Genomic DNA, 20,955 nt, shown 5'->3' with positions numbered 1-20,955 from the left:
TGCCACAACTAGGAATGAACACAATTAAAATTAATGTATTTTTCAGAGGCTAAACATGTATTTTATGTTAACCATTAACCATTTCTCTTTTTAGCTTTTCTGGTAATTATCACCATAACTTTACATTTAATATTTGTGACTCTTGTCTTCAAGTTATAAAACATAGATGCATTCTATTAACTCTGTATTAAAAGTGAGCTATTCAGTGAGTTTATATCGCCAGATGAATCTGCTTCTTCATTTCCCATTTTGCATTATTTTATTTTTCTGTTCTAAAGCTTCCCCTTAAGTATATATTTAAACACTTCCATCTTGAATCATTATCTTTAAACAAATATGTTGACTCCACACTATCATAAAGGAAGAAAAAAATTATCATCTCTACAGAAGATTATATCTCCCTTTTTACCACCCAGATATAAGACAGATATATTCATTTCATGATGTCTTATTTTAGAAAATTGACTATCTCATCTGTAAGTATGTTTAGTGTGGAAGTATAAATGCTGATTATATAAATTAAAGATGGTTTAAATAGCATCCCCAATATTATGAGAATTGATATACACCTTTCTACCGAATAGGGAAATGTGATTATATCAATAAAACAGAATAATTTCAAATAACTGTATCTATGAAATCTGAAAGAGACCCGTACAGGCATGAGGAGAAAAATGGGTGGGCTTTTTTAAGACACCTGTGAAAACTCAAATTTGTATCATGATTTTGCTCCATACTTTCAATATTTTCTATGGTTTGGTTGTGTCTCTTAGAGACTTTTTAATGCCTTTCCATTGAACAAAACTTAAAAAAAAATTTAATTATAGTATTAAGGTTTTTCATTCCTTTTATCATAAAATCTGTTAGATTCCTCCTGCATGTGCTAATTTGAGACAATTGCAACACAGGCCCATTGCTTCCCTTTCTGTTTTGCTTTGGTTTTCATTGCATTCTAGTTGTGACTTGCTATTTTCTGAATCACAGTAATTGATTATTCTTATATTTTAATTTCATTTTGGTATTGTATACATTTCACTAATATTCATTTCAGAAATGTCTGGTGAGAGTAAAGCTTACCTTACCTTAGCCTACAACCTTAAAAGAAATATTTATTCTGCATTCAATTTTGATTAGTATCTGGCAAAGTATGTAAGTCTAGATTCAAAGGTATTTGGATTCAGAACCTTGAGAGCATAGATCAAATGACTCCTCAAGACTCAGATTATTGAAGACAAATCTGGAGCCAAAATGATTCAATTCTGATTCTCTATCTGCAGGTTTTTCAGACATTTTTGTTTACCCTTAGATATTATTTATTTTCACTACAATGTATAGATCTCTCTTCTATTTTTTTTAATTCATTCTGCTTGTCACATTTTTTAAGATTCAAGGACTCATTCAGTCATACATGCAAAACACATTGCTAACTGCATTAGTAAAGATCAATGTAAAAACACTCCACAATTCTGCAACTGTCAATTTAAAAAATTTTGTGCTACTGGTTGAAAGGCCCAATCTTGCATTCTGGACAGCAGCAAAGCTGTACAGAACTTCGTTAGCAGGAGTACAGACTTCTAGAACCTCACAGACCCAAAGGAGTATGGATAGGCAGAGCAACAGGACGTATGTGTCCAGGGGCTAAGGCAAAAAGGAGGGTCAGCATTAGTCAAGCTATAGTGTTGATGGTCAGGCAAGATAGTGATGTTGAGAAAGTTCATAGTTTAGGAATATCTAAAAGATTTCAAACACTGTAAAGCGGCAATACATGATTTTTACACCTAGTTGCTGGAAAACTAAGAAAAGCGATTAGCTTTGAATAAAGTAACAAGGAAACAGGAATGCACTTTTATTCATCTACAAAAAATGCTTAATGCGTTATCAGAACTATTTTATAATACAAGGAGGCATACTGCTTACTAAAAAGGGTTTCTATAAGAAAAGCATTAAGTTAGCAACTATGTGAAAAACCAGTTTACAGATGAATTAAATGCCTAATTTCAGGAAGGATGGCAGGCCTAAGAAAAAGAAAAAACTTAAAGCACACAGCGATAAGACAAGCCTTTCTTCATCATTTACTGAACTTGACAGAAATTAACCTTTTAAAATTTTACCCATGCTCTTTTACTCTGTTTAATTATATGTACAACACAGTATAAATTAACCTCCATATTTTGTCACAACACCGTCTTCATTCTTTCATCACAACAGGTCAGGGGCCGCACATACACGGGCCCCCTGTCCCGGGTCCACCCACAGCCAGAGCAGATTCTTCATCAGAGAGGCAAGGGAGTAAGAGGACTGTTCAAAATCTCAGCAAACGTGAATATACACAGTTTTGTTTTGTTTTAATGTCAAACCAAAGATTGACCCAGAGAGTTGAGTCATTACACCCACTCCACTATGACCTACAGTACAGTGTTAGGGAATGAACACCGTCTGATTACCTAGGGGTGGTTAGATGGCAACATTTCTTGAAGGAGACTGTGCTGCCTTTTTAGGCAAATCTAGTTAGAAAGTGTCTGCATTTCCAAACTTGTCACACTGCTGTCTCTTCTTAAAAAACAAAAGTCTTGGGGCACCTGGGTGGCTCAGTTGGCTAAGCCTCCAACTTCAGCTCATGTTATGATCTCACATTCGTGGGTTCGAGCCCTGCATCAGGCTCTGTGCTGACAGCTCAGAGCCTGGAGCCTGCTTCAGATTCTGTGTCTCCCTCTCTCTCTGCCCCTCCCTGCTCACGTTGTCTCTCTCTGTCTTAAAAATAAATAGAACATTTAGGTCACCTGGGTGACTGAGTCGGTTAAGCCTCCGTCTTCACCTCAGGTCATGATCTCACGTTTGTGGGTTGGAGTCCCACATTGGGCTCTGTGCTGACAGCTCAGAGACTGGAGCCTGTTTCCAATTCTGTGTCACCTTCTCTTTCTGTCCCTCCCCACCCATGCTGTCTCTCTCTGTCTCAAAAATAAATAAAACATTTAAAAAATTTTAAAAAAGTAAATAAAACATTAAAAAAATTTTTTTAAAAAACACACACAGAAAAACAAAGGTCTTTAATAGTTTAGTGCTGACTGTTCTGGGTACAACAATGCAACTTGGTTTACAAGGTATTTTGGCAACTCTTAATCTGAGCAAAAAAGAGGATTTAAAAAAAAATAAGGCCTTAAGAAAGCTTACCATTTTAGGGCTAAATTTAATATAATGTAAAAGTCTGAAGTCTTACACTTTAAACAAATAAAACCTAAAAATTATGGATTGGTTCAAAATGGTTTTAGGGAAAAACTAATCTGTAACAGAATTTTGGCATTGATTGGAAGGCTTCATCATTTTTGATCAAAATATATAAAACTTCCAAGGGGGACAGGGCAGGAGAGGTACCCAGAAATCTACATCAGCAGGCATTTTCTCTTTCTTTTCTTAACTAAAGGGGGACAGAGAACCTCTGAAGAGCTTCACCCAACATTGTCCTGAGGCCTTACTGGGTGAGACGGGAGCACTCCCGGTATTCTCCAGCACCAATATCCTTAGCCATGGCGAGAACCTGCAGGTAGATGATGGGAGTCAGCTTCTTCTCTTTCAGTTTCCCAATCATGCCTTTGTCATCTGTGAGATCTAGTTTAGTCCCAACCAGCATAATTGGGGTGTTGGGGCAGCGATGTTCGGTACCGCCTTGCTTGGACGTTGTCAAATGATGCAGGACTCACAAGAGAAATACATCTGTTTGAGGACAGGATAAGGGGCATAATCTGGCATCATCTTAGTATCTGGCTGTATCCCCTAAGCCCGTATTCAGCAGCTTCCCAGCTACCATAACATTGACAGGCTAGTTGACAAAGGCAGTGGAGATACATTGAATCTCCAGGAAATGCATTGGCTGTGTAACTGATCAGTATGGAAGTTCAACCTCTGGCTCCATCTCCCACCACCACACATGTGATGGCCAGCATCTGGGGGGTGGTGGCTGGGTGCTGAGGCAAGAAGTAGAGGGCTCTGGGTACACAGTGCCTGAGCCGCTGTCCACACCGCCTGACCCTCCATCCTATAAGAAGCCAGAGTCCAGCAGTGGCCACCACCCAAAGCTGGGGAAACTGCGGATAAACAGAAAATGAGCTTTTTTTTTTTTTTAATCTAAAGGCTCAAGTTATTCTTTAACCACTCATCGATTTGATATTTATAACACGCCTCTGATGTGCAGAGAATGTTCTAGGTTCTGGGATTCTCACTATTGAATATAACAGATTAATATACTTATCATTATGGAGGTTGCAGTATATCAAGAGAGACAAAACATAATAAATACTATAAATGCAATATTTAGTGTTGTTACAGAGCCAGGCTTGATCACCAGCAGAGAAAACAAGTGGCACTCAGAGATCTTGGTGGATCAGAGTTTTATTTTACACTTGGTGGGCTCAGCGGAGACCCTTCTCCAGAGATCTGAGTCCTGAGCACAAGCATGGGGGACAATTTATCATCTGTTACTTCCGTATTCCGCATTAGTAGTAATTTGGCTCACGCAGCAAGTGTGGCAGGAAGAAGAACCCGGAAGAGGAGTCTCTAAGCTAGGGACTAGAGCTTATGTTAGTCCCGTTGGCCATTTTATGGTGCATAACTTTACTTATGTTCCCAACAGTATGTTCACAGTTTAAAATAACTACATAGGAAAGAAGTTAAGCAGCATCATGGCATTTGTGGAGGGTAACAAAGGATGAATTTCTCTGTGAAATCCAGTAGTGCAGGTAGATCTCTCTGAGAAGGTAACATTGTGCAGACGTGGATGCAGCTTGTTAGCCATGTGACCGTCTACGGAAAGAACAGTATGGTCCCAGGCAAGTGTCAATTGAAACAACAGGAGTCGGAGCATCCTGCGCTCCTGTGAACATAACAAGGCCAGTGGCCAGAGGGGCTGAGGCGAGGAGGAGAGTTGTAGATGCTGATCGGAGAGGGCTTCTGAGGTGGCTCAAAGTATGTGGTCTCCAGTTTAAGTGAACCAGTAAGTCGTGGGGTTTGGACAGAGAAGCCACATGATCCGGCTTGAAAAGTCTTGCGCTGACACTGTGTTGAGAGCTGACTTTAGGGGACCGTCTTACTGCAGATCTCCAGACACAGGGATGGGGATTCAGATCAGGATGTCTGCAGTGCGGATGGTGAGACGCGACTGGAGCCTGCTCCTCTGTATCATGTTCTGAGGTCAGCGAGGTTCCCTAACCTTGGAATGGAGGGACACCTTGGAAAACAAAGGACCCATCTTCTCTGAAATCTTCTTCAGTGTCCTTGTTTTACCTGAAGTTTCCATCTATTCTGGTTTAAATATTAAAATGATATCATGTGCTCCCTCTCTTACAATGACTCAGTCTCTCCTCTACAAAGGACATTTTTGTTTTTCTTGCTTTTATATATTTTTTTAATCTTTTCAGTATCATTCCGTAAGTCTAAGTTACTGGGTAGATGGGAAGACAAACACATGTTCTAGGCCCTGGCATTAAGAAAAATAATTCCAGCAATAATTTTTTTTTAAAAGGTAGTTCTCTAATTGTCAAAAGCTCACTTGATTTTTTTTTATGTTTTATTTATTTTTGATACAGAGAGAGACAGAGCATGAGAGGGGGAGGGGCAGAGAGAGAAGGAGACACAGAACCGGAAGCAGGCTCCAGGCTCTGAGCTAGCTGTCAGCACAGAGTCTGACGCGGGGCTCGAACCCACGAACGTGAGATCTGACCTGGGCCGAAGTCGGAGGCTTAACCGACTGAGCCACCCAGGCGCCCCAGCAATAATTTTTTTAAAAGATTGCACTTCTTTAGAGCCATATTAAGAAGAGGTACAGAGCTTTCTCATACAGCCCCTGCTCCCTGAGGTACATGGCCTCTTCCGTTATGAGCATCACTCACTAGAATGGACAGTTTTTTATGAGAGATAAACCTACACTGTTATATCATGATCACCTGAAATCCACATTAGAATTCACTCTTGGCATTGTACGTTGCATGGGTTTGGGCAAATATATAATTACAGATATCTGTTTTACATTTTCCTATAGAGTATGTTCACGGCTCTAAAAATCCTCTAGGCTCTGCTTGTCCGTCTCCACCTCCCCTCTAAAAGAACTGGTAAATCTTTTGTAACAGACTGCCACATTTTCTAAAACACTAACACTTTCTTCTCCCCTCAAAACTGAGAGTGACTTCACATTTCACTGTCCACACTTTAGCTATGAATATTGTATAATATTTTTTTAATTCTTAGGAAAACATAGATGCCATTAAAGCGACCTTGGTGGTATTTAGCTGGGAGGTACTGAGAGACGTATGAAACAGTGACATATTAGAAATGGTGTTCATTTCACTTCTGTTACCGTAAAACAGCCACATGGAACTGGTGCTAACACATGCCAGCAGCTTATTTAGAAATGATGTGACTGTCTTCTTTAAATAGATACAGTTCACAAGATTCACTGTCTTCAGATAAGAAAAAACAATGAACTGGATATCATTTCCTAATTTTATATATTAAGGCATAAGGAATATAAGGGGAAATAGGTAGAAGATGATGCATATACTAATTGATGGCAAAATATAAATTTTTCTATAATTTTAATTCAATAATAAAGAAATGAATTAATTTCTTGAATTTTCATTTTGTTCCTGGTTTTACTTCAAATGACTGAAAATCTTTAGCACTGTTTCAGCGTGAGCTCCTATAATATAGCTATAATACATGGAGTAATTTTTAGACAGCTTTTATGAGAGAAAATTTAATTAAATTTTCAAAGCTCAATCTGTATCAGGTTTTTGATGATGTGGCACTTAAAACACAGTATGTGTTTTATTAAACAAAAATTAACAATCCATTTGTACACTTAATCATTTAAGAAAGCATTATCTCAAATTATTGAGGCAAAATAGCAGAAAGGCAGTCAAAACTGGAAAGATTTAAAAGTAATAATTCCAGTTATATTAACAACCTGGTGTCTCCTATTTACCACAACGATTTCGTCAGTCCTTTTATGTATCAATGCGCTGAACTTCTACTGGGGCTTACAGGGCTTGGTATTAAAAAGAGATACTAGAAGGCACCTCGGTGGTGCAGTCAGTTAAGCATCCAGCTCTTGATTTCGGCTCAGGCCATGATCGCAAGGTTGTGAGATCGAGTCCCACATCAGCTCCGTGCTGACCGCATGGAGTCTGCCTGGGATTCCTTTTCCCTCTCTCTCCCTCTCTCTGCCCCTCTCTCTATCTCAAAAATAAGTAGATAAAATTAAAAAAAAAAAGACGCTGTAAGACAACTCATAGGCAAATTCCTCAAGATGTGCATACCTGTATGTTTCCTCTCAGAAGTGACATGGCTCTGCGTGTTGAAGAACAAGAAGGAAGTGTGCATGTAGGTTAGCAGTCGGCTTTCTAGCCAGAAAAGAAAAAAAAAATCTGGCCAAGTCTTGTGTGCTTCGGTAAGGCAGCAGAATTCACACACCGCCAGGTCTGGATTCTATCATCTGCAGCACTCTGGTCTCTCAACTCAAACTCAGCACTTCAGCCTTTGGACTTTTCATATTTTCAGCAACTCCCTCTGTGTGTTCTCCCTCCAGCCTGTATTTCTGTCTTGGAAGCTAATCTCTGCATAGATGCAAGAACTATATTTTTTTCCTAAGTAACACATTCAAGGTAAATCAGACCAATATTGTACTTTTAAAAAAAATCCCTGACTTCACACATCTTGTAAATAAAACCCCAAGACCTTATGTTGACACTTAAAGTGTGTCTATCCCTTTGAACTCAGGGTGCTTTCTCATCCCTAATTTCCACTCTCTTAAACCCATGCAAGTGACCACTGTGGAAAGGTGTCATTGCCAGTCCAGGCCACACTCGGTGTGAGTCTGCAGATGCTGTTTCCTGAGTACAGAATTCCTTCCTCTCACTTTCCCCCATCCTTCATCCTGTCATCTTTTCCTGGAAATTCCCATTTGCCCTACAAGATCCACCTGAAAAATCATCTCCTAGTGAAGCACTTACCATCCCCCCCAGTGTTAAGGCTTAAACACGCCCTTTTCTTTCTAGTCTTAGAAGCCTTTTGCTCGTATTCATAATTTACAACGTTTCAAATGCCAAATCATATATCCAAAGCCTCAGCATTGAGAATTATGCAAAATAAATGTTATGCTTCCTACTCTTATGGAGACCACATTTTAGTTAGAAAAAAAGACATATCAAATAATAACTAAAATACATGGTGATAAAGAACATCCTAAGAATATATATGGAGTGTTCTGGACACAGAGGAGGGGACATTTAATTTGATCTTGGGCAGGAGATGGAGGAAGCATTGATCAGAGGCAGCTATGAAAGTAAAGTGCTGTTAGAGCTGGTCTTGCCTATTTCATAACAGGAGTTACTGGTGAGTGTAAAAGCAGAAACAGGACACACACCCTCAGAGAACAACACTGGTAACCCGGAAAACCAGCTGTCCAAATGAAACAGGAAATGCGTCCCACTAGGTTCATTCTGTTCATTTACATGTCCTTCCCATTTCCTGTAGGCATATGAGATTTCTGGTCCCCACTAAAGAAGTCAGCAGTTGCTAGGTCGTGAAAGAAAAGATAATCCATGACAGGAGTTTTAGGCATTATCAAGGAACAATGAGGTCATTCGAAGTTTTGAGCAAGGAGATTGAAATAATCAAGCGTCTTTTTAGAACAACTGCTTGAAGGCAGTGTGGGGAATTCATTTTAAGACTTGAAGAAAATATTGCTTCCTAGCATACGGCTTGGGAGTTTATTGCAGGTGCTCAGAAATTCAGCAAAGAGAAACAAGAGCTTGACCTAGAGCTGTCACAGCTGAATGAAGTAGGAGGTTTGAGTTTGAGCTTGAGAGTCTTTTGGAGACACTATTCACCAAACTTTCTGACGCATAGTAGCTAAGGGCTTGGGAGGTACAAAGGGGACTGGGTTCTGTTTGGGGCGCCTGGCTCAGGCAAGCTACTTAGCTTCATTCAAGCTAAAGAGAGGAAGATACAAAGACAATGACATTGAAGACAACAGAGAAAGGAAAAGAAACACCCACACTTGTGCATCCTACTCTTGTGATTATGTGACACATGTAACAGATATAGATATAACTTAATAAAAAGCTAATTAATTATTCTTAGTAGCTGGATATACCAATTTAATTACACTTTTATTGGCATTTAGGTATTGGCAGATTTTTCCCCACTACCAAATAAAATATATTTTTATAGACAAGTACAGGAATAGCTCATGATGGCAATACTTTGAAGTAAATTTCTGAATCAAAAGGATATGTATTTTTTTGATAGACAAATGTCAGGTTTTGGGGAATTGATTTGGAGTTATAATAAAAGCTCAGAGAGAGATCTATAATTTTCTGTTTCGCAAATGAGCATCCAGCACTCATGAATGATGACAGATTGACTCCTGATAATAAATGTTCAAGAGCAAAATGCAGCAGTCAGAAGCTTTGGCATAAGGGCATTGAACGAGATGTTACTTTTAACTAAGAACATCACACTAATTATCATAATAAAGATTATCATGTAGCCAAAATGTCAATCATCAAAATATACTTTACTGTATGAAATATATACAATAATGTAGACACAAATGAAAATCTCAATTTTTTAAAAGACCTAATGACTATTTTTATAAGTGTCATATTTTTATTTTTTTTAGTTTATTTATTTTTAGAGAAAGACAGAAAGGAAGAGCAGGGAAGGGGCAGAGTGAGAGAGAGAGAGAGAGAGAGAGAGAGAGAGAGAGAGCGAGCGCCAAGCAGGACCCATGCTGTTAGTATAGAGCCCCTTTTGGGCTTGAACCCACAAACTATGAGATCACAACCTGAGCCAAAATCAAGAGTCAGATGCCTAAGAGACTCAGCCACCCAGGTACTTTATTTTTAAATGATGTCTAGTTCATGAAGCTTAACAAGGCACATCTCCAATTCTTAGAGTAGAGGAAAAACACTGAACCGCAGTGATGCAGGATCAGCTGAGTACTCGAATTGTCTCTAGTTGACTATATATTTTAAGCAACTACTTAAATTCTCTAGTTATCCAATTTTCTCATTTTATTCATCGCACTGTGTACGATTCTACTACAGTAAATATTCATGTCAAATAGTACTGAATACAGCAAGATTCAGTAAACGTATTGTAAAGGGTTAGACAGTACATATTTTAGGCTTCGTGGCACATTCAGCGTCTGTGGCAACTACTCACCTCCACCACTGGAGCACCAAAGCCACCAGAGATGATACACAAATAGGTGTGGCTGTGTTCCCATACATGTTCACTACAAGGTCGCAGCCTAGACTTGGTCTTCAGGCTGTGAAGTCTCTGCCCCTTGAAATGCAGGCCTAAAGGAAAAGCTTAGAAAATAACATTTTCTATGTTTTCCAACCCTGAGACACTGTGATACTAAATAACTTTGGTCTTTTGGTAATACAAATTTTTAATTAAAATGGGGGGCATATTTGTAGCTATTTTTCAAAATAGTGAGCATGAACAATATAAGAGATGCAGAAACTAGAAACATCCCCAGATCTCCACTAACAAGTTCTGAAACTCCTCAGTAACTTTCTACGATTCTTTCAAACCTATAGGAAACTCAAATAGCAGCAAACTGCATACTCAGCCCCTTTCACAGAGGATTTTTAAAAGCGTGGCTGCTGTTCTCTCAGATAGTTTCAAAGAGCCTTGGTTGTCTTTTTTGAAATGCAGGAATGAGCCTACAGAGACCAACTTGAACAGAATTGTTTTGTTTGAAATGGGCGTAACTGTCTTAAGTGTTGCTATGGGTCTACTTTTGAATTATGGTTATGTTCTAGTTTTAATAAAGAAGTGTACTGAAAAATAAAGATTCAAGGATTTAACATTAACCTCGAGTGAGTGACCAAAACAATGAAATAAACTAATAATGTGAATGTACAGACTTTTTTTTTATTTACTAATTTTATTTTTACTAATAGTAGTTTTGCTATGTTATTTACCCACTAAGGAAAGCTACATTTCTTTTCATATGTATAAGATAGAATAGCGTGCCACAAAATTAAGCATTATGATTTATGGGACTTATTAAGTGTAAAAAAATAGTGTAATTAGTTTTCCTGTGCCAGAGGCATTATTTGAATGGAATACAGCTGGTTATGTGATAAATCTGTAGCTGTGAGTCAGTGTGGAAACTGATACGTCTCCCTTTTAACATCTAGAGCTTTATAAGATTATTTTTGTTGTTGATTTTAAGTGAAAGATGGAGTCATTGGGGCACCTGGGTGGCTCAGTCAATTGAGCGTCCAACTTGGGCTCAGATCATGATCTCACAGTTCGTGGGTTCAAGCTCTGCACAGGGCTCTGGGCTGACAGCTCAGAGCCTGAAGCTTCCTTCTGATTCTGTGTCTCCCGCTCTCTCTCTGCCCCTCCCCTGTTCATGATCTGTCTCTCTCTGTCTTTCAAAAATAAATAAATGGTAATAAAAAAAAAGGATGGAGTCATTAAAGCTGATAATTCATCTCTTTTGAGGCTCTTTGTAAAAAGTTGATGAAAACATGACCTGGCTAGCACTTACCTGAATCTATAGATAGTTTAATTAATCAAACAAAATTGGCAAAGATAATAAGATGAGGGAAAGTGCCATTAACAAGGAACTTACTCTTTTATCATGCCATTTTCTGGACTCACATTTTTTACATAATAAAATCTACTATTAGAATTTCTCCTGGTGGTAAAGTCTGACACAATGCTCTCAAGCCAGTGTTTCCCTTCTCCAGAATACAATTCCAGATGGCTTTAGTCTTCACTGTTTGTATCCTTCTGAGGCTGAGGTTGAAGGGATAGTCAAAAACCAAGGGAAGCTGTTCCTGTGGTAATGTTAAACACACACACACACACACACACACACACACACACACATACACACACACACTCATAAAAATCCCCTTATGGTCTTGATTCGTCAGTGGTTTATTGCCATTTTCATACACATGCATTTTTTTTCCAAAACAAATAATATAGTTAAATGCACAATCTAGAAATGACGGGGGGATGCTCTCTCCACATGATAAAGCAAATACAAAGGTGTGGTATTGGTAAAGATTATAGACAGTTTCAATCTAACACATTTGCCTGCTATGAAAATCATGTGATGTATTTTACCACGTTACTTTTTTTCAGAACGGTTAAGACAAGTAGTAATATTAAACTTAAAAATTGTAATTACAGTGGCACCTGGATGGTTCAGTAGGTTAAGCGCATGACTCTTCATTTTGGGTCAGGTCGTGATCTCACAGTGTGTGAGATTGAGCCCCGCCCCCTCTCCCCATAGGGTTTTGCAATGACAATGTGGAGCCTACTTGGGATTTCCTCTCCCCCTCTCTCTGTCCCTCCCTTACTTGTGCACATGCTCGCCCTCTCTTTCTTGCTCAAAATAAATAAACATGAAAAAATTATAATTATAATTTAGTTATCAAGTCTATTTAATTAGTTAAATCTAGCTTACAAAACTATTAAAACTATCTTCAGAATATTTAATCTGATTAGATTATTAGTAGCTTATTCCACAGAGTGATACATTCACAATAACTATACAGAAGAGTTGCAGACACTTCTCATGGTCTCAAAGCATTCACAACTTACTGAGAAGCACAGATGTGTACGTGAATGACAGTATCTTGAGCAAAACATTGTGATAATTCCTAAATTTGACAAAGTATTATGAAAATTTGGGGGAGATAATAATTGAGCTTTGAGAATTATTTTGTGAAGTTTGTGAAAGAGAAGTAAGACTTCAAAGGCAATGGTAAAGGGCAAGTCAGCCAAGGATAATAACCAGAGCACCTGCCACAGGCGTGGCGGTGAGGGCCTGCATGACTACTGATGTGTGTGTCATATAGTTAGGCTACGAAGACAGTTAGCCAAAAGTACAGAGATGGAAATTAGTATCACCTGTTCCAGAACATCAGCGACCTCAGTGTGGTTACTGTTAATGTGCCTGGGCTAAAAATAAATGGCTAGAAATTAAAGGAGAATAAATGCACAGAAGGCATCCTAGATCATGTGTCTTAGTCTGGGGTATCAAACAAACATATATTATCAAGCAAAGACTTGGGGGTAAGTAGTTTGTAAGATAAGCACAACAAGAAGAAAAAGTAGAAAAATGAGAAAGGAGTAAATGAGTGAAGGAAATGAGAAAGGAGTAAAGGAAAGAAAACACCAACAACAAACAGTGTGTAAATAAACGAGTGTGTCACTGTTGTGGCCAACTGTTATTTCTTCTAGGGATTGTTAAAGATATGAAATATAACTCAGAATCAACAAATACTTGTGGAATAAATACATCAGTAGGAAAATGAGAGACAGCAATCAACAATGGAATTCTGCATAATTCAGACCCTTGATCCTTGGACAGGTCTCTCCTCCATGCCTCAAACTCCTTTTTGAGCTCCGAGATGGTGCACACAAACCACCTTTGTGAGCTTATATCTGTGATCCTCCTTGCATCATTTAGTTAATATTTTTCTCTAAATTCATTAACCACTTATGCTCCTTCTTGAAATAATGACTATAAAATTATGGTTGGATGTATTAACCTCATGTTTTCTTCCAATATCTCATTTGTTTAGGGTTGCTCCATGAGCATTAACTCTTCAGCACTTCTGCCCTGTCATAGGTGTAGTGAGTGCTTTTCCAAAGACAGAAAATGTCCTCAGACAAAAAAGCAAGCACAGAACACTGTTCTGAAGACAGAAAATGCTTTCAGATAAGAAAGCAGGAAGGTCCATGTATGAGTCCCATGAAACTTCCAGAAGCACACATAAGAATACAGCTCCTTGACACAGGGCTTGGTAATGAAATTTTGGCTATGACACCGAAAACACAAGCAACAAAATAAAAATTAAACCCGTGGGACTACAAACTAAAAAGCTTTCATACAGCAAAAGAAACTATAACCATCAGCAGAATGGGAAAACATACTTGCAAATGATATATCTGGTAAAGAGTTAGTATCCAAGATATATAAAGAAGCCATACAACTCCACAGCTAAACAAATACCCCAATTAAGAAAAAATGAGCAAAGGATCTGAAGAGACATTTCTCCAAAGTAGACATATAAAAGGCTCACAGGTATGTGAAAAGATGGTCAACATTACTAGCCATTAGGAAAATGCAAATTCAAATCACAATGGGGTATTATATCCGACCTGTAAGAATAGTCATCATCAAAAGGACAAGAAATAACAAATACTGTCATGTACATGAAGAAAAGGTAACTCTTTTCTTAATGTTTATTTATTTATTTGGGTGGGGCAGAAATAGAAGGAGAGAAAGAGTCTTAAGCAGGCTCCACACTCAGCACAGAGCCTGACATGGGGTTTGATACCACTACCATGAGATCATGACCTGACCTGAAATCAAGAGTCAGATGCTTAATCAACTGAGCCACCCAGGTGCCCAAGAAACTCTTATGCACTGTTGGTGGGATTGTAAACTGGTACAGCCACTGTGGAAAACAGTATGGAGAATCCTTAAAAAGTTAAAAATGGAATTACCATATCATCCAACAATTCCACTTCTGGGAATATTTCCAAAGGAAACAAAAACATATTAAGAATAACTTGAAAAGATATCTTCACTACCATATTCACAGCAGCATTCCTTACAATAGCCAAGACTTAGAAAAACCTAAGTGTCCATCAACAGATGAATGGATAAGAAGATGAACAGTATGTATAAACAATGAAATATTAGTTAGCCATAAGAAAAAGGAAATTTTACCATTCATGACAACATGGATGAACCCGGAAGACATTATGTTAAGTGAAATAAGTCAGATAAAGAAGGACTGATACAATATGATCTTGCTTATATTTGGAATCTAAAAACAGAACAAAACACCCAGCTCATCAAAAAAGAAACCACACTTGTGGTTACCAAAGGCTGAGGTTTTTGAGGTAGAGGTAACTGGAGGAAGGCAGTAAAAAGGCACAGACTTCCAGTAATAAATAAGTTCTACATGCAAATGTAATTTTTCAATATATATAGCATACTGTATATCATATGTGGAAACATCATGATATGGATAGTATAAAAAGAGGCCACAAAGAAGCTTAATAACTTTAAGATGATAATTGCATCTGAGGAGAAATAATGGGAAAGAAAAGATTGTACTTCTCTTAATTTAATCTCCATTTTTATCATTTTCAAAAACAGATCTCAAGTAAATATATTAATACATAAACATTTGAAAAATTGTGTGATTGCAAAGGTGTTTTTGATATATTCCCTGTTTGTTGTTATGCCTGAAATACTGCACAACTTTCAAAATGTATAAAATAAAATGCTTGAGTGTAGTGGAGGAAATTTGCCTAAATTCTACCAGTTACCAACATCTGAACTGTATTATCAATGTGCATCACTTACAGAGAAACAGTATATTTAAACTATAGTAAAATTTAACTCTAACCAATTATTCTACAATTTAAATTACTATGGCTTGAATTTATAACATTTTCATATGAATATGGCTATAAATAATGAGTGTAACAAAATTTCCTTAGGCCACAATCTGTAGGTACAAAGAGCTCATAGAATCATCAATGCTCAAATTTATTAATAACTCCTATCTTTATGGAGATCTCTATGCAAGAGCTCAGCTCTAGCCAGATACATATGACCTCAACCCCATTAGCTATTCTTCCCAGGAGGCCCTATGTTGATGATATAGAAGTGCTTGGGGCAAAGTTTGCTTTTGTCCTCTAACCATCTTCTGATTATTTTGTTGTCAGATCCCTGCAAGGCAACTGGGGGAAGCAATTGCTGAGGTGGACCAAGAATTAAAAATCATGCAAGATGTTGAGTTGTCACTGAATTCTGTTTACTCTTGTCTTGGATTCTTCCAACAGATGTACTGATGCTTGGAGTCTCAACTGCTTTTTATAGCAACCTTTATTTAAAGTCTTCCAAATAAAGAATCAGATCTATTTTGGGGAGCTGCTTAGATACAGGCACCACCATGTCTTCACTGGTTGGGCCCTAATAAAGACTTCAAAACTCAGATACTGGATCAACTCAAGCAACAGGATGAGTAGTGGGAAAAGGAAATGTGCACTACTACTAGTTCCTTAGTTCCATTCTCTACCTCCTCCTCTAGGTTCAACTGGGTTACTACTCAGTCACTCAGTGCCAAACACTATTAACTGTGGCCATCTCTCTCTCTGCATTTTATAATTCAGGGACCCTTTCCTGAAGTTGAGATACAATTTGTAGGCAGTGCCCTGTGATATAAAAAACACTAACAATCATACCAAATCTTTAGGATATTCAGGAAATACAATTGATCCTTCAATGACAGGGTCTTGAACTATGTAGATCCTTTACACATAGATTTTTTTCCCCAATAAATACACTACAAAATCAAAAATGTATTTTCTTTTCCTTGTGATTTTCCTAATAACATTTTTTTCTCTAGTCTACTTTATTGTAAGAGCACAGGACATACTACATACAACATACAAAGTCCGTGTTAATTGACTGTTTATGGTATTAGTAAGGCTTCCAGACAACAGTAGTCTATTAGTTCAGTTTTGGAAGAGTCAAAAGTGATACACAGAATCCAACTGCATGGGGGGCTTGGTGTCCCTAACCCTGTGTTAAGGATTAACTGTACAAAATTAGCTTAATAATGGTCAGGTATATTTATGTCTGAAATTTCATTCTCACCAGTATTGATGTTAATGTCACAATTGTAAGCAGCTCTATGATTTCTGGCAACTCAGTATCATAGTCACTGAACTCAATCTTTGCTGGAAAGCCAAGAGTGAAGTTGGAAAGTATTCTAGCCAGTATTTTCTCCTTTACAAAATTAATGAAGGGGAATGAAGAACCCCTAGTGCAAAACCCCTAAATGCATTTTGGGATAACCTTTCTGAAGTTATATCATTGCTCAATCATTGGCAGAAATAACTAAAGCTCTGAGTTTTTCACTGAGGATCTAAACTGAAATTATAGTATATGCTCACAGGCCATATGAATATTTCTGACAAAGATAAGCAGTGAAACGAGTTGATGTTTCTGTTGAAAAGGGATAAAACCACTCTACTGGTGAGGCATTCATCATTACAGAAAAAAAGTATCAGTAATTTTATTCCCCATTCTGAGATTATCACTCACAGCTATGGTCTCTGTTATTGCAATAACAAATTGAGAAATAATATTTCCCCCAGGAAAATGTGGGATGTTTTAATGTTTTATGGCAGAAAGACATTTTTGCAGACATTGCAGAAAGCTAATGTCTCCTTTAAATTGGGCTATAATTCAAAGAGAACTATGAAATGCAGCTGCAAAAAGTCAGCTAAATAAGTAAGCTTATATTTTCTAGTTTATTCCTAAAATATTTTTGGGTTTTTATTGTTGCTCATTTTTGTGACTACAGGACATAGTACATTTTGTTTATATCATACCTACCCTTGGTTAGAGAAAAATAAAGTACCCCTAAATAATAGGGTATAAGGCTCAATAAAAGGAGAGCCTTATACACAGACATATCTATAAATATATGTTTATATTGATATATATCTTATATAGAGATAGATAGATTAATTGATCTAGTAATGTCTCCACTTGCATTTCATGATTTTTTTGATGCATTAGCCCATTCACTAATTAACAAATATGTGTTGAGCAAATACTGTTCAAGAGGCAAAATGGCACATGTGTAGTATATTGTATCAAACAAAGCAGACAAGATCTTCTCCATCATGAAACCAAAAATTTGTGGAAAAGACTGGCAAGAGCAAGTTAAGATATAAAAAAACAACAAATATATGTGTATATATATATGTCATATAAAATTTATCTATTTAGTTCTCTACAGAATCTCTTATTCTCTAATTGAAATAAAATTATACTGTAGTCAACTATATATTCATACGTTTATTATTTTAAAGTCTTTTGGGGGTATATATTATTAATTTAGAAAAGTAGATGTGTTGGCTAATTCAAAGATTTATGATAAAACAAACAGTCATATACACCCAGCTTAAGAAGTAACATATTCCCAATACACATCATAAACTCCTGTGTCCCGCCCCCAAAGCATTACCTACACTCCCTCCCAAAAGAAACCATTATCACAAATATTTTGCCAATTCTATTGCACCATTTCATAATTTTACTACTTATGTAGTTAATATCCCATGATTAAAAATATCAAAACGGAGGCACGCCTGGGTGGCTCAGTCAGCTAAGCGTCTGACTTGAGCTCAAGTCATGATCTCACAATTCCTGAGTTCAAGCCCCATGTCAGGCTCTGTGCTGACAGCTCAGAGCCTGGAGCCTGCTTCAAATTCTGTGTCTCCCTTTCTCTCTGTTCCTTCCCTTGCTCACATTCTTTCTCTCTTTCAAAAATAAACATTAAAAATTCTAAAAAAAATATTAAAATGGAATCATAGCACCTGTATTATTTAGCAATTTACTCATTTTGCTTAATATTTTTGCAATTTCTCCATTTCTACATATTAGCTGAAGTCCATACCCTTTAGTGCTTCATTGTATAACAAAATTGTGTTTTTCCATTGCACTTTTGATAGATGATGAGTTGTTTCCCAATTTTCTTTTTCTTTTTTTGGTAATTATGGACAGTCCTTCAATAAAGAGCCCTATACATATCTCTAGGGATAGGGGCACAGTCATTTCGCCCCAGATACATTTACTAGTGTTATTATGAAATCACATGCTCAGCACTATTATCTAAGGGAAAGAAAAGCAGTTTAACATAGAAAACAGAGCATTTAATTCACAACATTAAAAGGATAAACATAAAAATTATATAAGCATCTTATTATAGAAAAAGCATTTGATGAAATTCAATGCTGATTCATTAAAAACAAATAAAACTGGGGCACCTGGGTGGCTCAGTTGGTTAAGCGACCGGCTCCAGCTCAGGTCATGATCTCACAGTTCATGGGTTTGAGCTCCACGTTGGGCTCTGTGCTGACAGCTAGCTCAGAGCCTGGAGCCTATTTTGGATTCGGTGTCTCCCTCTCTCTCTGACCCTCCCCTGTTTGTGCTGTCTCTCTCTGTCTCTCAAAAATAAAATAAAAAACATAAAAATTTTAAAAAATAAAAATAAAAAATAAAACAAACAAATAAAACTACCCCACTAAAAAAAGAAACTATACTATCTGATAAAAGAGATCTTAAATAAAAACTAAAGTAAACATTGTACTTAAAGACAGAACTTTGAAAACTGTCCCTATGAGATCAACAATAAGATAGGGGCGCCTGGGTGGCTCAGTCGGTTAAGCGGCCGCTTCGGCTCAGGTCAGATCTCACGGTTCGTGGGTTCGAGCCCCGTGTCGGGCTCTGTGCTGACAGCTAGCTCAGAGCCTGGAGCCTGTTTCGGATTCTGTGTCTCCCTCTCTCTGACCCTCCCTTGCTCTAGCTGTCTCTCTCTGTCTCTCAAAAATAAAATAAAAAGCAATAAAAAAAATTAAAAAAAAAACCCAATAAGACACTGGTAGTTACTACTGCCATTTCTAGTCAACATTTTACACTGAAAATCTTTGCAAGAAAAGTCAGTAAAATATATGAAAATTAGAAGGAAATAAAACAACTAAAAATAAGTCTTAAACCATCTTGGACTTTCAACAAGATAATTCTATCATTTGAAAGTTATGATATTGTTTTTCTTTTCAAACTTTATACATTTTCTCTTCTTGAAACAATGCTGTAAGGATACATTACATCATAAACATTTTTAAAACTCCTTTGACTATAATAAAAGGAAATGGTGTTATTATTTAAAAATTAAATGAAATGTGAAATGTAATATATATATATAGAGAGAGAGATGTATTATAAATGCTCTTTTTTTTAGTGTAAAGATGTTCCCTTTTCTACTTTTATTGGTTAAAATTTTGTGTAAATGACATCTGTCCTACAAATGACTGATTTTGCCAGCTAAAAGTAGTATTTTGTTACAGGAAGACTTTTAACTGCTCAAAATATTACTTTGATGGCAATAAAAACATTTCGTGATTTTTAACATCTTTTTGAGTCATTTTCAGAAATTTGTATTTTTCAGAGTAATTATATTTTTGAAACATCCAAATTATTGGCCTAAGTATATTTGTATTTGTTATTAGCTCTATGGCTGTGTCTCCTTTTTCATTTATATTTTGTTTAGCTTTACTTTTGAACTTGATCAGTCTTAAGAAGTTCATCTAATATGTTTCAGAGAATCAACTCTTGGCTTTCATGACTTAATTTGCCTTGAATCTCTTCAATTAAAGATTCCATCTCTGATATTTCCTTCTTTCTATTGTCTGACATTAATCTACTTTTCTTTAGGTAATATCTTATTATGGAATCTTGGCTAAATACTTTATTGTCTTTCTTCTCTCTCAAAGTAACACTGTATGTTTCCTTCTTTGTGCAACTTTATCTACATTTCAGACACTTTGAAATATAATGCTTTATTTTTTCAATACTTTATTTCCATTATGTTTTTTTATTTGGGGTTAGAGTAGCATTGTTAAGTTTCAAAGATGCATTTTTAGTTGTTTTTTTAAATATCTAAGTGCTTTTGCTCAGAAAAGATCTTCCTGAAAACAGATGTTTAAATATGTTAAAGCTAAATGCCATTGCAATAGAACTTCAAAGTCTCCAGACCTAGATGATCTTCTAACCTCTAAGGTTCCTACATTCACTTCATCTTAATCCTTTTTTAGATTCATCGTTATTTAAACGTTGTAAATTACTTTTATTCAGAATTTTACTTATTTTTATCAGGCAGTCTTTGGTAGTATCTATTCTACATGCTGGCCATACTTTAAATCATCTATTTTTTGTAATCTCAGGACGATTAACAAATCCTTAGTCTGTATTTTTTTTAATGTTTATTTATTTATTTTGAGAGAGAGAGAGGGAGGGAAGGAGGGAGGAAGAGAGAGAGAGAGAGA

At 36.8% G+C, this 20,955-nt stretch overlaps 1 pseudogene; it reads right to left on the bottom strand.

Annotated features, from left to right (window-relative positions):
* Positions 1 to 3,380: 3,380 nt before the first annotated feature.
* On the bottom strand, positions 3,381 to 3,941 carry LOC115277087 (annotated as a pseudogene).
* Positions 3,942 to 20,955: the final 17,014 nt, after the last annotated feature.

Source organism: Suricata suricatta, chromosome 13 (genome assembly GCF_006229205.1).
Source record: "Suricata suricatta isolate VVHF042 chromosome 13, meerkat_22Aug2017_6uvM2_HiC, whole genome shotgun sequence".
In the NCBI taxonomy this organism is placed as follows: domain Eukaryota; kingdom Metazoa; phylum Chordata; class Mammalia; order Carnivora; family Herpestidae; genus Suricata; species Suricata suricatta.
This window is presented reverse-complemented; position numbering and strand designations above follow the sequence as displayed.